The sequence below is a fragment of the Spermophilus citellus genome, assembly GCF_964194105.1.
Source record: "Spermophilus citellus genome assembly, chromosome: 6".
In the NCBI taxonomy this organism is placed as follows: domain Eukaryota; kingdom Metazoa; phylum Chordata; class Mammalia; order Rodentia; family Sciuridae; genus Spermophilus; species Spermophilus citellus.
The window spans coordinates 98537970-98550573 of NC_138187.1; the positions used below are offsets into that span (position 1 = coordinate 98537970).

General features: G+C 43.6%; 1 pseudogene across 1 annotated transcript; it reads right to left on the minus strand.

Annotated features, from left to right (window-relative positions):
- Window positions 1–7589: 7589 nt before the first annotated feature.
- Window positions 7590–9500, minus strand: LOC308651733 (geranylgeranyl transferase type-2 subunit beta-like; annotated as a pseudogene). The gene is made up of 2 exons: window positions 8560–9500; window positions 7590–8390 (listed from the first exon to the last, which is right to left on the minus strand). The product of its transcript is annotated as a geranylgeranyl transferase type-2 subunit beta-like (transcript).
- Window positions 9501–12604: the final 3104 nt, after the last annotated feature.

Sequence of the window (12604 nt, forward strand, 5' to 3'; positions counted from 1 at the left end):
CCAGCCCCAGGATTGCAAAGGCCAGGCATACTCTGTTCCCATCCCCAAGAAAGAGCTTGGAGTACTCAACAGGGAGGTCTTGGACTCTCTTACTCACACACTTCTCATTGGCAGTAGGCAGGGAAACAATGGAGGGCCGCTCTGGGCCTAGGAGCAGGGGGATCTATAGGGTGGGCTGCACGCCCACTGCACAGGGGGTTTCCTGGTGATTTATTAGTACATTCTTACTTTACAACCCAGATCCTTTGCTTTGATCTTCACCTAAGGATTGGAGACCAGGGAAGTGGCCAGGGGCCCTCTCCATTCCCTCTGTTATCACATTCTTTAGAGCCCCAGCCACCTCCCACCCTGGCTGGTCTGTGGCTTACTCCGCCTTCTATTCTCCCCACCTCACTCTGTAAGGCCTTCAGCACACGGACCCCCCATTTCTCTCCCTGACTAGGGGTCTGTGACCTTACTTTGACCTCCCTCCTGCCTGCCAGTGCTCCCTTCACATACTTTCTAGTTTCCAGAGAAAGCAGGTGACCTGGGCTTACACCTGCATAGAACAGGTGACTGTCTCCTCCTATGCTCTGGAACTGAGGGTCAACCTGCCTCCTCCTGAGGCCATGTCACTCATGCGGCTTAGCAGGGTGTCCTGCTGCCTGTCACCTGGTGAGGATTATGGGTTACCTGCCGATAGCCCACTGTGGTGAGCCCCCCCCCCCCCCGGCACAGGCCCCTACTGCCTGGCAGATGGTCCAGGCGGTTTTTGTTTATTTGGGGGGTTCCCTGGCCTTCCTTCCTCCCTCCCTTCCTTCCTCCCTCCTTCCCTATCCAGGCGAGGTTTGCAGGTGCTGCAATGAGCCTGAGCAGGCCTGTGCACATAGCCTCCTTCCCCTGGAGTCTGGCTGCAGTCCTCTGCCTTTGGAGAACCAAACCCTCATGAGCAGAAGGCCCTCGGCCTGGCCTTCTCCTTGGCTGTGGGTAGGACAGCCTTTTCCCTCCTAGGGGACACAGCACCTGGCCTGCACCTCCAGAAGCTCCCTCTTCCCTGGAATCCCACGACATCTCCAAGGAACCAAGGAGACCTCAAGGTCCTCCCTGAGGCCAGACCAAAAGGAAGGACCTCTGGGTGTGTCCATTCATGGGTAGGTCACTGATCTTCAGGAACCACGGGTTCACCCACCACCTGTTCGTAAACATCAGGTAATAAATGTCAACAGCAGAACTGTCACTTTCACCAGCATCATTCATTTGGTCTGTCTGCTTTGCCGAGGGCACTGTACTGTGTCCACCCAGGCTCCATGTGAAATGATGGACATTTCATTGCTACCCGTCCATTCCTGCTCCCCCAGTTCGCAGGCTGCCAGCTCCTTCTTGCTTTTCTTCTTTTTTTTTTTTTTCTCCAGTGCTGGGAGTTGAACCCAGGGCCTCACATGCCAGGCAAGCACTCCACCACTAAGCTGTACCCACAGTGGTCCACTCCTTGCATTTTGTTAGCCTGACCCAGACCAGGCCCAGTTCTTTCCAGTGAGGTCCAGGGACTGCTTCTCTGTGGCCCAGGAGGTTGCTCCCAATCCTCATCCCTCCACATCCATGCCCTTTGCGTGAGTCTTTGTAGCTCCTCCTACAGAGGTGGCTTTTGTCTCATTGCACCACCCAAGGTTGTGCAGGGCCTGTGGGTAAAAATGACATCACCCACCTCTCAGCTGAGGTCTGCTCAACCCTCCTGTGCTTCTACCTCTGTCATTAGGACAAGTCTGAGCCACCATTTGTTGGGTTGCACGAGACTAAAACACTCAAGGTCACTCCAGGGGAACTGGGCTAATTGGGCTGTGCAAAATAACCACACAAGAGACAGAAATACCTTTTCCTTTGGGGTCACTGTGACGGCTCCTCTGACCTTAAGGTCTACTGGAAGAGAACGAGTGAGCACGTGCTGACCACTTTTATTGAGGAGAAGCTATTCAAATGAGGCAAGGGGGTCAGGTTTCAGGGGGCTGAGTCCAGCTTCATAATGTCCACTGTCAGCAGGTTGACTGACACCTGGATAGGCCACACTCAAGGGCAGAGTAAGAGAAGGGGACTCACAAAGGGCGTTTCCATGCAACATTCTATCCCAAACAGGGCAAAGGGGTAATATTACAAAGAACAGGTGAGCATAGCTCCACCCATGGGGCTGTAGGAAGGCACGCCCATGTACAAAGACACAGTTGCTGGCACCCATGAAGACCGGGGCTATCCAGATCATGGCGTGACAGCCAGATGCCACACCGGTCAGCAGGGGAGTCTGACCCAGCCACGTGCTAGTTTGGCCTCCCACAACCACTTCCTCCTGCATCGGACACAGGAGCAAGAATGAACACTGAGTTTGGAGTTCAGGTATGGTTTCTTACACTGAGTAACTAATCCTGAACTCTCATTCCTTTGGACTCACAGTTCATCTTTATTTATTTACTTTGGTACTGGGGTGAATCCAGGTGTGCTTCACCACTGAGCTACATTCCTCTTTTCGATTTTTTTTTTTTTTTAATTTTGAGACAGGGTTTTGTTAACTTGCTGAAGCTGGCCTTGAACTTATGATCCTCTTATCTCAGTCTCCCAAGCTGCTAGGAATACAGGTGTGTGCCACCACATCCAGCTCAAAGCTCATTTGTAAGCAGCTGCCAGTGGTAACTACTTTCATAAATAGCATAAGTTTGTTTGGTTTTTAATCTTGTGGTCATTCTTTTTCACATTCTACAGACAAGGAAACTGAAGCTTAGAGGAGTTAAATTAGCTCCTCTGACATCAGGATTAGGATTTCTTACCAGATCTTCTGATGTCACGAGAACCCTATTTCCACTACCTATGACCTTAGTAAGATCAGATGATGTCACTCACTACTGCATCTCTACAGAAGATTATCAAAGGTTTTGTTCCCCAGCTTCTGTTTATCTGAAGAAAAAGATTCTCAGCTCATTGTGTCTAAGCCAGAAGAAAAAAAGTTTAGTAGTGTATAAAGCAGAATCTAGTCCTAATATCACACAGGAAATTCACCTAATACTTATTCCAACATGAACAGTGAAGCCTATGCATAATAAGCTACTTGGAATTGCCCTTTTATCTTTTAAGATCAAAATATATCCTGTCCTCTGACTCAGAATGGCTCTAAGATATTCTTGCTGAATTAATGTAACATCATTTTGAAAACTATCCTCTCTGCTAGCATTTGAAATTAATTTGCTTTGCAATTCAGTGCAAGACTTCTTTGCACACATTTTGGTCTAAAAGCTTTGAAGTAATTTTAATGATGTGTCTTGGGCAAATACAAAAATAATGTTGACTTTTAACCTAAACAAAAGACAAAAAATATGGGAGAAACTGGTTTTTCCTTTTCTTTGATCTCCTAAAAGCTAGGTTTCTAACACATCTCAAGGCACAGAAGGAACAAGGAAGAACAAGATGAAAAAATGAGAAGAGGAGGGGACATAAATCTGAATCACCCGAGTACGGAGCTATAGAACTCTGCAATCTGGGGAAGGTACACTGGTGAAGAATGCTTAAGAGAAATAACAGATGTTTAATAAATATTTTAGAAATAACAGTTCTACATAACACAGTTAAGAGGAATCTTAGGGGACAGCCTTCTCAGAAGGCTTTCAGATAAGCAAAATTGGAAAAACCTGAAACCTCTCTAGAAAAGGGACTTGCTGTGTTCCCAGAGTTGCATTCACAAGAAGAGACCAGATGCTTCTCAGGTGCCTTTAGACTTTCTCATTAGAGCCGTCTCTTTCATTTTTAAAGTTTTTGTTTATTATTTTATTATTATTATTATTATTATTATTATTATTATTATTATTATACCATGTGGAACGCTGCCATCTGCCCACTGCAACCTGGAGAGCCCCTTCCATCCATATCACAGAGCAAGTCACTCCCGTGTGTTGGCCATTGCTGAGTGTTTGCTTCCCGGGCCATAACTGCCCCCTTCCTTGACTCCTTTGGGATTATTTCTGTTCCTCCTAATTGCCCTCTTTGCTTCCAATTACCTTGATTCCTTCTTACCCAGCTGCTGGTCATCCTCCGCATCTGCTGCCATCTCCATCCTCTGTGAGGCATTCTCTGTGTGGCAACCTTGACTGCAATCTGCCTGAAGGCCCAACTAGTAGAAATCGACCTTCATCCTACCTGCCCACTGCTACCGAGCCACAAGCACAAGACCGTGTGGCTTTGAATCAGACACAAGCGGGCACTGTATGCAGGATTTTCAAATGTGACCCATGTAGGAGAAAATCCAAGAGCATCTCCTGGATTCAAGACAAGTGGCGGGAGCCCACTGGACAGGTGGGGGTAGCAGTGGTTTGGTTTATGCAGCAGTCATTGTTGGGACTCTGAGCAACACTGCACCACTAATGTTTTTGTTTAGCTATAATTATAAATGTTTCTTGGTAAAAGGAAATTGAACCGCCATGCTTGCAAACCTGCCAGTTGTTCATTTCAGTGGGAAATCTGGTTGTGCAGACCACACAGCCACGAAGCCACGGAGGTGTCACCATCCATGTGGCAGTGGATCCTAAATCCAATCAATTCCAAAGAAAACCAGCAGTTGCCCCTTTCCACCCATCTGCGTGTTCTTTGTGTGCCTTCCCACCAGAAGGGTTGACCTTGGGGCTGCAAGGCGAGCTGAGACGCGTGGCCAATGTTGAAGAGTCGAGTGAATGAATGGATGCCATTAAATTGGGCACGTTTTTATGACAGGTAAACTTGGCCTTCCTGGTGCAGTCATGCTCCCATGGTCTTCCTCTTCTAGCCCTCACCTCCCTCCAGCCTTCCTCCCCAGCCGCCCCTATCACACTTCTCACACTCACTACCACTCTAGCCACTGGGATGTCCAGGACTGAGGATCCTCCAGCCCATGAACAAGCATGTCTAGGATACTGGCAGAACGCCAGGAGAACTTCTAGGAACAGGGGCATTTTAGAGAACGTTGCAGAGTCAGACATGTCTCGTTTGTTGTCATCAGATCCCGTAGTGACGCCAGCTTTGACACTCCCAGGCTGGCCAGGGCATACTCTCGTCTCAGGACCACCCTAATGCAGCAAGGCTCTGGGTGTGGCAGCCCCCAGGACCAAGGCACCTCCACATGGCTCTAGCAGGAACTGTAGACTGCCAGTGTTTCCTCTCTGCCATGAGGAGGGAAAGAGAACATGGAGAAAACAAAGGAGTGACGTAGTTCTCTAACCAGGAAAAGGCAGCGGACTCTCAGCAGAAAGAGCCTGAATTCTGACATGAATCCAGAGATCGCAAAGAACTGTCCCCTCATCCCCAACTCTCTTCATAGGGAAGCTTCTTCCTAGGTCAGGTGATGCCCGAACAAATGAAGTCTGAGATGCAAAATTGAAGAATTACAGAATTAAGGTGTTTCCAAGTCTTTTTTGGTTGTTTCCCTTGTTGTAAAGCAGTCGTTACAATTAATTTATTTTTCTGAGTCTTCCTGGTACTTTTTCGAGGGATTAAAGGGACATATACCTAATTGTAATCTGAAAGTGTTCGTACTCATGTTTAGGGAAGAGAAGGAGTGTATCACGTACAGGCTTTACCTTCGTGTTTTCTCCTTTAATATTCAAAACAACCCACTGAAGGATGTCCCATGAGTCTCATTTTACAGATGAAGTATCTGAGACCTAAAGACACAAAGCACTTCCCTGGCTAAGGAAATAAAGGTGTTTGCCTTTATTTTGCTTAGATTTTGAACTTAGATTACTCTAATACAGCTGCAGAGAGCGTTTGATTCTGTTTTTTCTCTCATAGAGTTTTCTAAATTTTAAACTTTATATCATTAGATGGGGCCACAGTTGCCTTGGTGGCATGTGGTCTTTTGTGCTACCATTTGGAACCTCTAAAATGTTTTCTCTTTGGACATATCTAGTCCTATCTTTGATAATAAGAAATTTCCTACCACGTGTAATAGTTTTTGTTTTGTTTTGTTCTGTTTTGGTACTGTGGATTGAACTCAGGGGCACTCAGCCACTGAGTCACATCCCCAGCCTTATTTTATATTTTATTAAAGACAGGATCTTACTGAGTTGCTTAGCGACTGGCTTTGAATTTGCAATCCTCCTGTCTCAGCCTCCCAAACTGCTGGGATTACAGGCATGCACCACCGTGCCTGGCTTGTAATAATTTAAATAAATACATGTATGTGTGTGTGTGTGTGTGTGTATATATATATATATATATATATATATATATAACATAAAATATATATATGAATAAGAAATGTTTGCATAATGGTTGCATATGGGCAGTGCATTGTTGAAGGGGAAAAATTAATACAAATCATTCTGTGTGAGGAGGAAGACAGAATCTCATCTTTTTAAAGGCAAAATGACTCAATGTGGAAGTACAATACAACCGACATATTTTATAATTACTAAAATGTTATTTTCTCTTTGAGGACCAATAGACATACTCCTTTTCGTAAAAATGTACAATATGGATTTCCCAAAGGAAAACCTGAGTTGAGATCTATTTTGAGCTTACAACTGTTGCTAACTATCCTTTCCCAATCTTGTTTGCCACCTAATTTCTCCAGACCAATAATTAACAGGCAAAAAGAGGCAAGTTTTTTACTGCCACCTACTGTCAGAAAAAAATGGCCCGCTAAATGCAATTAGGAATGACTTCATGGAGGTGCGATGGGATGACTGACCACACGCCTGCAGGAAACCCTTGTTGTCTTGAGTCTGTCTAGGCTCACATTTGTCCGGCTCCCCTCTCTCCTCACTCCTCACAGCCCTGATTCAGATGACCATGGTATAGTTGCTACTGGCTCTTCCTCATCCTTACACAGGCCCCAATCTGGCTTGGCTTCCATCTGCAGTCTTCCAGCTCCCATTCTCCCCCTTTCCTGACTCAAAATAGCAAGGCACACACCATTTCCACATCACTACTTCCTTTTGCTCCTCACCTCCAAGTCCTGTCCCTCAGCCCTCCCTGCTCCTCCATGGAATCTCCCTGCCTCTGAAGGTGACGGCCCTGCACACACCCTGTCTTTCCTCCTGGGTTCTGGGTTATTCTCGCTGTCCCTTTTCATTTTCTCTCCTCATACCTAAATGTTGGGGTCTCAGTTCATCTTGACTCTGCGCTCCATCCCCAGCGCTGTGAAAGAAAAAGATGTTTAGTTTTTAAAACTTCCTACGGAATTACATACACAAAACAATATACGCTACATGTATTAAGCTATTTAAGGAATTTTGGGAGAGCAATTTTGATTTCATAGATTGATGATAGAACTGAGATCTGTTGAAGAGAAGATCATCAGCAAGAATGACCTTCTTGTGGAGGACATGGACAGGCTTTTGCAAGTGGCAGTATAGGAACAGGGACCTGTGGTAAGAGATGGGCCGCAGGAAACAACCCCTGGATCCCAGTTTCATCTCACACTTAATTTTATTTTATGCATCTTTTAATTCATATATGTTTATCCATTTATATCAGTGAACATTCTTGTTGACACAAACCAATTTACATGAACTATGGTTTTTGAATACAAGAGCACATTCAAAGAAATCAAGTAAAACTCAAGTTCTTTTAAGTTTCCTGCTATAGAGATAAGAGTAACAGATACACTTATACAAAAAAAAAACATATAAGTAAGAGCATTTCAAAAAGGAATCTAAAATAAAATGCAATGCAGCCTTTATTTTATAATATGTATAATTATATAATTTATTAAAATTAATTTAACAATATACAAAATATTAGCAGTAATTTTTAGGTTCAAAACAAGAAATGTTGAGATGGCAAAACTCTACAGAGATCTTTTCCATCAACAATCTGATCTAGCTCACTAGTTCAGGCTGAACATTGACTCTTCGAAGCACTTCTTCAGTCATGCAAAAAACAGGACTAACAGGTTTAATCTATTCTTCCCCCAAAAGTTACAATCCAGCAATGCCAAATAATATATGAAAAGGATCCACCATGTCTCCTGGCCTATCTGCAAACCCTCCAGCTTCTTCATCTTGATATGCCAAAATGAAATCTTGCAGTTTGTTTCTGTCAATCCACTGAAGCCTTCTAATTATCTTTAGGGAAGCCAATACCCACCACAAATAGCACACATCTGGTAACTTCTCCAGCCTTCCATTGAGTCCTCCTGAAGGTAACTGTCAGTTCACAAAGCCACCAACCAAGTAAATCAGAACTTACTTGATGCAAATGACTAGTAATAGCCAGGAATCCTGTGCAACAATAGATCTGTTCAGCATGGGATTCAGAACCAGGTTTACAACCCAATCCACCATCAAAGTTCATACAGGATAAAACAAATTCAATTGCCTTTTCCACATTAATAGCATCAAGTTTCCCCAACAGAGCCAAAGTTGCCACCGCACAAAAGGAGAATCTTGTATCATTTCTCCCTACTTTACAAAAGTAGATTTTCATATCCCATGAAGCAGCTGGTCTCTCTGGTCTGCACTTATGTTCAGCCCTTATCTTTTTAGATTGGGCCCCTCTGTTCCAGTGCTCCTATATGCTGATATTACTACCACAGGGCATGCTGGAACTCCAGTTAGACCAGTTGCTTACTGGGATCCCAAATGTTTCCAGCAAAAGAACCATCTTCTTTCTGTAGACTTTGAACATATTCCACAACCTTACTTACATCAATAACATTAATACTATCATAAAGAGTAAGAATCTGGACAGCACTAAGGGTATACAAAAGATGAAGATCATGTCCAATGCTTGCACTAATTCCACCACACTCATATTGGTATGACTTAATAAACGTCAGAATTTCTTCTCTATTCATCTGATCAAGTTGTCCCATGAGATCCATTACTCTCAGACCCCAGGAGATGCCACTCATTCTCAAATACTCAGACATACAGTATTCATAATCATCTTTCTTTGAGCCATAGGATGCAATATAATCTGCATGTTTCACCAGTAAAAGGGTGATAGGTGCATCAGACTTGAAGATAACATCCTTCTGTGGTGTGCCCATGTCTGGGAGTGAAAAGCTCACACCTAATTTTAAATGTTCCTGTCGGTCACTTGTTAGGCTAATTCCTTCCTAAAGTATTCAACATGCCAGTTGTGCCTTAGCTATGATTTGGGGGCCATAGGGAGGCACTGTGTCCATTTGTGCGGCCCAGAGAAGTGGCATGAGTTGAGGAGGTTGGTGGGGAAGGCTGGGGCAGTTGTTGGGACCAGACAGGGTGAGCGAGGATCAGGATGAAATGGGGGAAGCCAGTGCTCCTGGGGCACCCAACAGTGAGCTAGGAGGGAAAAGCATTTGTGGAGTCCCCAGCAAAGGACAGGCTGCGTTCATCACTGTAAAAGTAAAGTATATACATCAAGAAGAAATAACTAGGGCTGGGGTTGTGGCTCAGTGGTAGACTGCTTGCCTAGCATGCATGAGGCACTGGGTTCGATCCTCAGCACCACATAAAAATAAAAGAAAGATATTATGTCCACCTAAAACTAAAAAATAAATATTAAAAAAGTGGAGATGATGAGATCTGTTCAATGCTAATCACCAGCAGCCCCCAGATTTATGATTATCTTTAACTCCAGGGCAGTTGGTGTGGACAAGTTATTTCCCAATAAATGAGCTGACTTCTTTTGAGCTCAGGTACAAACTGATGCTAAAGGAACTGTTTTCAATAAACATTTATTGAGCACCCATTAGGTGGCTGTGGGGGTATCCCTAGGACTGTCAGTACTGTCCTCTGAATCTTCAAAGCATGGTGTCATGCAAGCAAGGAGCACAGGAGACAGGAGCACCAGCTCTGGGGAGTATGATGTATTCTCTTTGGGACAGGTGGAATTTGAGTGGGTCATGTAGGTGGAGGTGCCAGAGGATACTTGAGAATAAAAAGAAGAAGAAGGAGAAATAACTAGGCCATAGTAGTTAAATCTGGACAGAAAATTGGAGTGGGCTAAAGGAGGATCCCAACATTACATTTTAATTTACATTTTATTATATGTATCTATTCTGATAAGCGTGCATTCACTTCACGCTACACATGAGGTTTAGGGGAAGCAGAATAATCACGAGCAACAGTGATGACAGCATCAGAACGAAGAGCACTGAGACAGAGTCGCCCTCTTGGGTACAAATGTTAAACAGCCACAATCACTAGAGCGCTGCAGTGCTGAGGGAAGGATAGACTAATGCAAATACGGAGTTCATAAAAGGTGTCATTGTGTTTAGAACTCTAATTAAGTTAGTGACTTCATAAAGCAAGAGGTGGGGTGCAGTGGCCAATGCTTGTCAACCCAGGTACTCAGGAGGCTGAGGCAGGAGGGTCACAGGTTGAAAGCTGCTGGGGCAATTTAGGGAGACCCTGTCTCAAAATAAAAAATAAAAAGGGCTGGAGGTGTAGTTCAGTGGCAGAGTGCCCCTAGCTTTTATCTGTAGTAGAGCAAAATCAAAGAAAATACTTAAGTAAAGATATAATGTGCCCAGGGCAATAGTTAGCTTATGGAAAAAAAAAATTTAACTAGCTGAAAAAAAAAATTTAAAAAAACCTATTTAGAAGATTTTTGCATCACACCATATTCCAAAATAATTCCCAAATGGATTAAAAAGTTTAAAAAATAAGAATATGGATCAGATGGGCTGGGGCTCAGTGGCAGAGCACTTGCCTAGTGTGTGTGAGGCACTGCGTTTGATCCTTAGCACCACATACAAAAATAAATAAAATAAAGGCATGCTGTCCATCTACAATAAAAAAAGTGTATTAATCAGATGCCCTGGTCAGTAACTTCCAAAATTATGGAAAAATAAAATATGGATAATTTGAATTTATAAAAATGTTAAATGTTTTTGTGTTCTAAAAGTCATAATTCAAAAGAAAAATATTTTCAATAAAAGTAAAATATAAAAAGTTAATATGTAAAAAGCTCATCCAAGTGGTTAAAAAGCAAATACATGGATAATTCACAAAAGAATAGAAACAACTGAAAAACCATAAAAATATTCCATATAAAAAATGTTCTGCCTTTTGAATCAGGAATTCTTTTTAGTTCTGGGGATGAAACCTGGGGCTTCAGATATACTAGACAAGCAGTATACTATACTACTGTACTACTGAACTATACTACTGAACCACATCTTAGCCCTGCAAGGCAACATTTTTAATGCCAGGGGAAGTGGAATAAGAGATTCATGTTCAAGACAGCCACCTGCACTGATGATAGGGCAGTGTGAATAGAGACCCCTAAAATAGTATTTAAAAAGAATATGCTATGTAATGTGGGTTGTTTTGTGAGCAGATGTGCCCATATTACTTGTTTTAGCAGAATTAAGGCAACAACCTCTACATCCAATGATAGGTATACCAAATGAGAAATCACAATGGGATAAATGATCAGGTGGTTAAAAATGATAGTTTCTACACTTACAGGGTAGGAGAAAATAAATGAATATAAGTTCTTATTTATAGTATTCACAAAAATATTTTAAGTGGGAAAAAACTAAATAAAACATATGACTTGTATTTAGTGTAATTTAGTTCTTGACGTATCATTCTACATTTTCCAAATTTCTTCTCATGGTCACATTTTGATTTTGTAACAGGGAAACAAAAACAAAAACAAAAGTCCTCCCCTGGAGCCCTCAAGCTGGACTGTAAGCTCCTGGTGGCAGCCTTCGATCTGGTGCTGCCTTCTGTCCTCCTTCTCCACCCTGTTCCCTGGCATTGAGGTCATACCAGACTGTTGAGATTCCCTCACAGCAGGTCACCTCTCCTGCCTAGGGTACCTGTGAATGTCCTTCCCCACCCCTTTGCCTGCAGGCAAATGCGCTAGTGGCATTGGATGGTAGTGCAGTTGACCAGCCATCTGAGCTTGCCCTTCCCTAACCCCTAATCCTTGCACCCACAGGTCCAAGGATTTGAAAGATGGTAACAAGTTATAAAAAACTATTTCAGCTGTCAGAGAGCCAGTGACCACCCGCCCCTCTAGGTTGCCAACTGGAGGGATACCACCTTGATTAGTGAGTACTGTATGGTGGTTTTACTTATTTCTACCTTTAGTACTCACTCGAAAGTTGTTTCAATACTGATATTTAATACTGCATTCTAACTGGGCATGGTGGTACAAACTGTCATCCCAGCAACTCAGGAGGCTGAGGCAGGATCACAAGTGCAAGGTCAGCCTCAGCAACTTAGTTGAAACCTTTTCTCCAAATAAAAAATAAAAAGGGCTCAGTGATAAAACACCTCTGGGTTCAATCCCCAGTGTATGCGTGTATGCTTGTGTGTACACACACACACACACACACACACACACTGCTGCATCTGTCCACCTCAGGCTCACACTCAAATCCTCCTGCCCTGCTGTTATGATTTACATCTGGAGTGGCCCCCAAAGGCACTAGCCTCCTGTCTGAAAGGAATGAGGGGAGGCGGTGGAACCATAAGAGGGACATAGTTGAAGGGTTGTTGGGGGTATGTCCTTTGGGACTGTATCTTTTTCCCAGCCCCTTCCTCTCTGTCTTGGAAACTGCTTGCCAGCCTCCTCCATAGGCTGAGTGGCTTTTCTCTGACACACCCTTCTGCCATGATATTGTACCTCACCTTAGACCCAAGACAATGGAACTGGCTGAACGTGAAGTGAAACC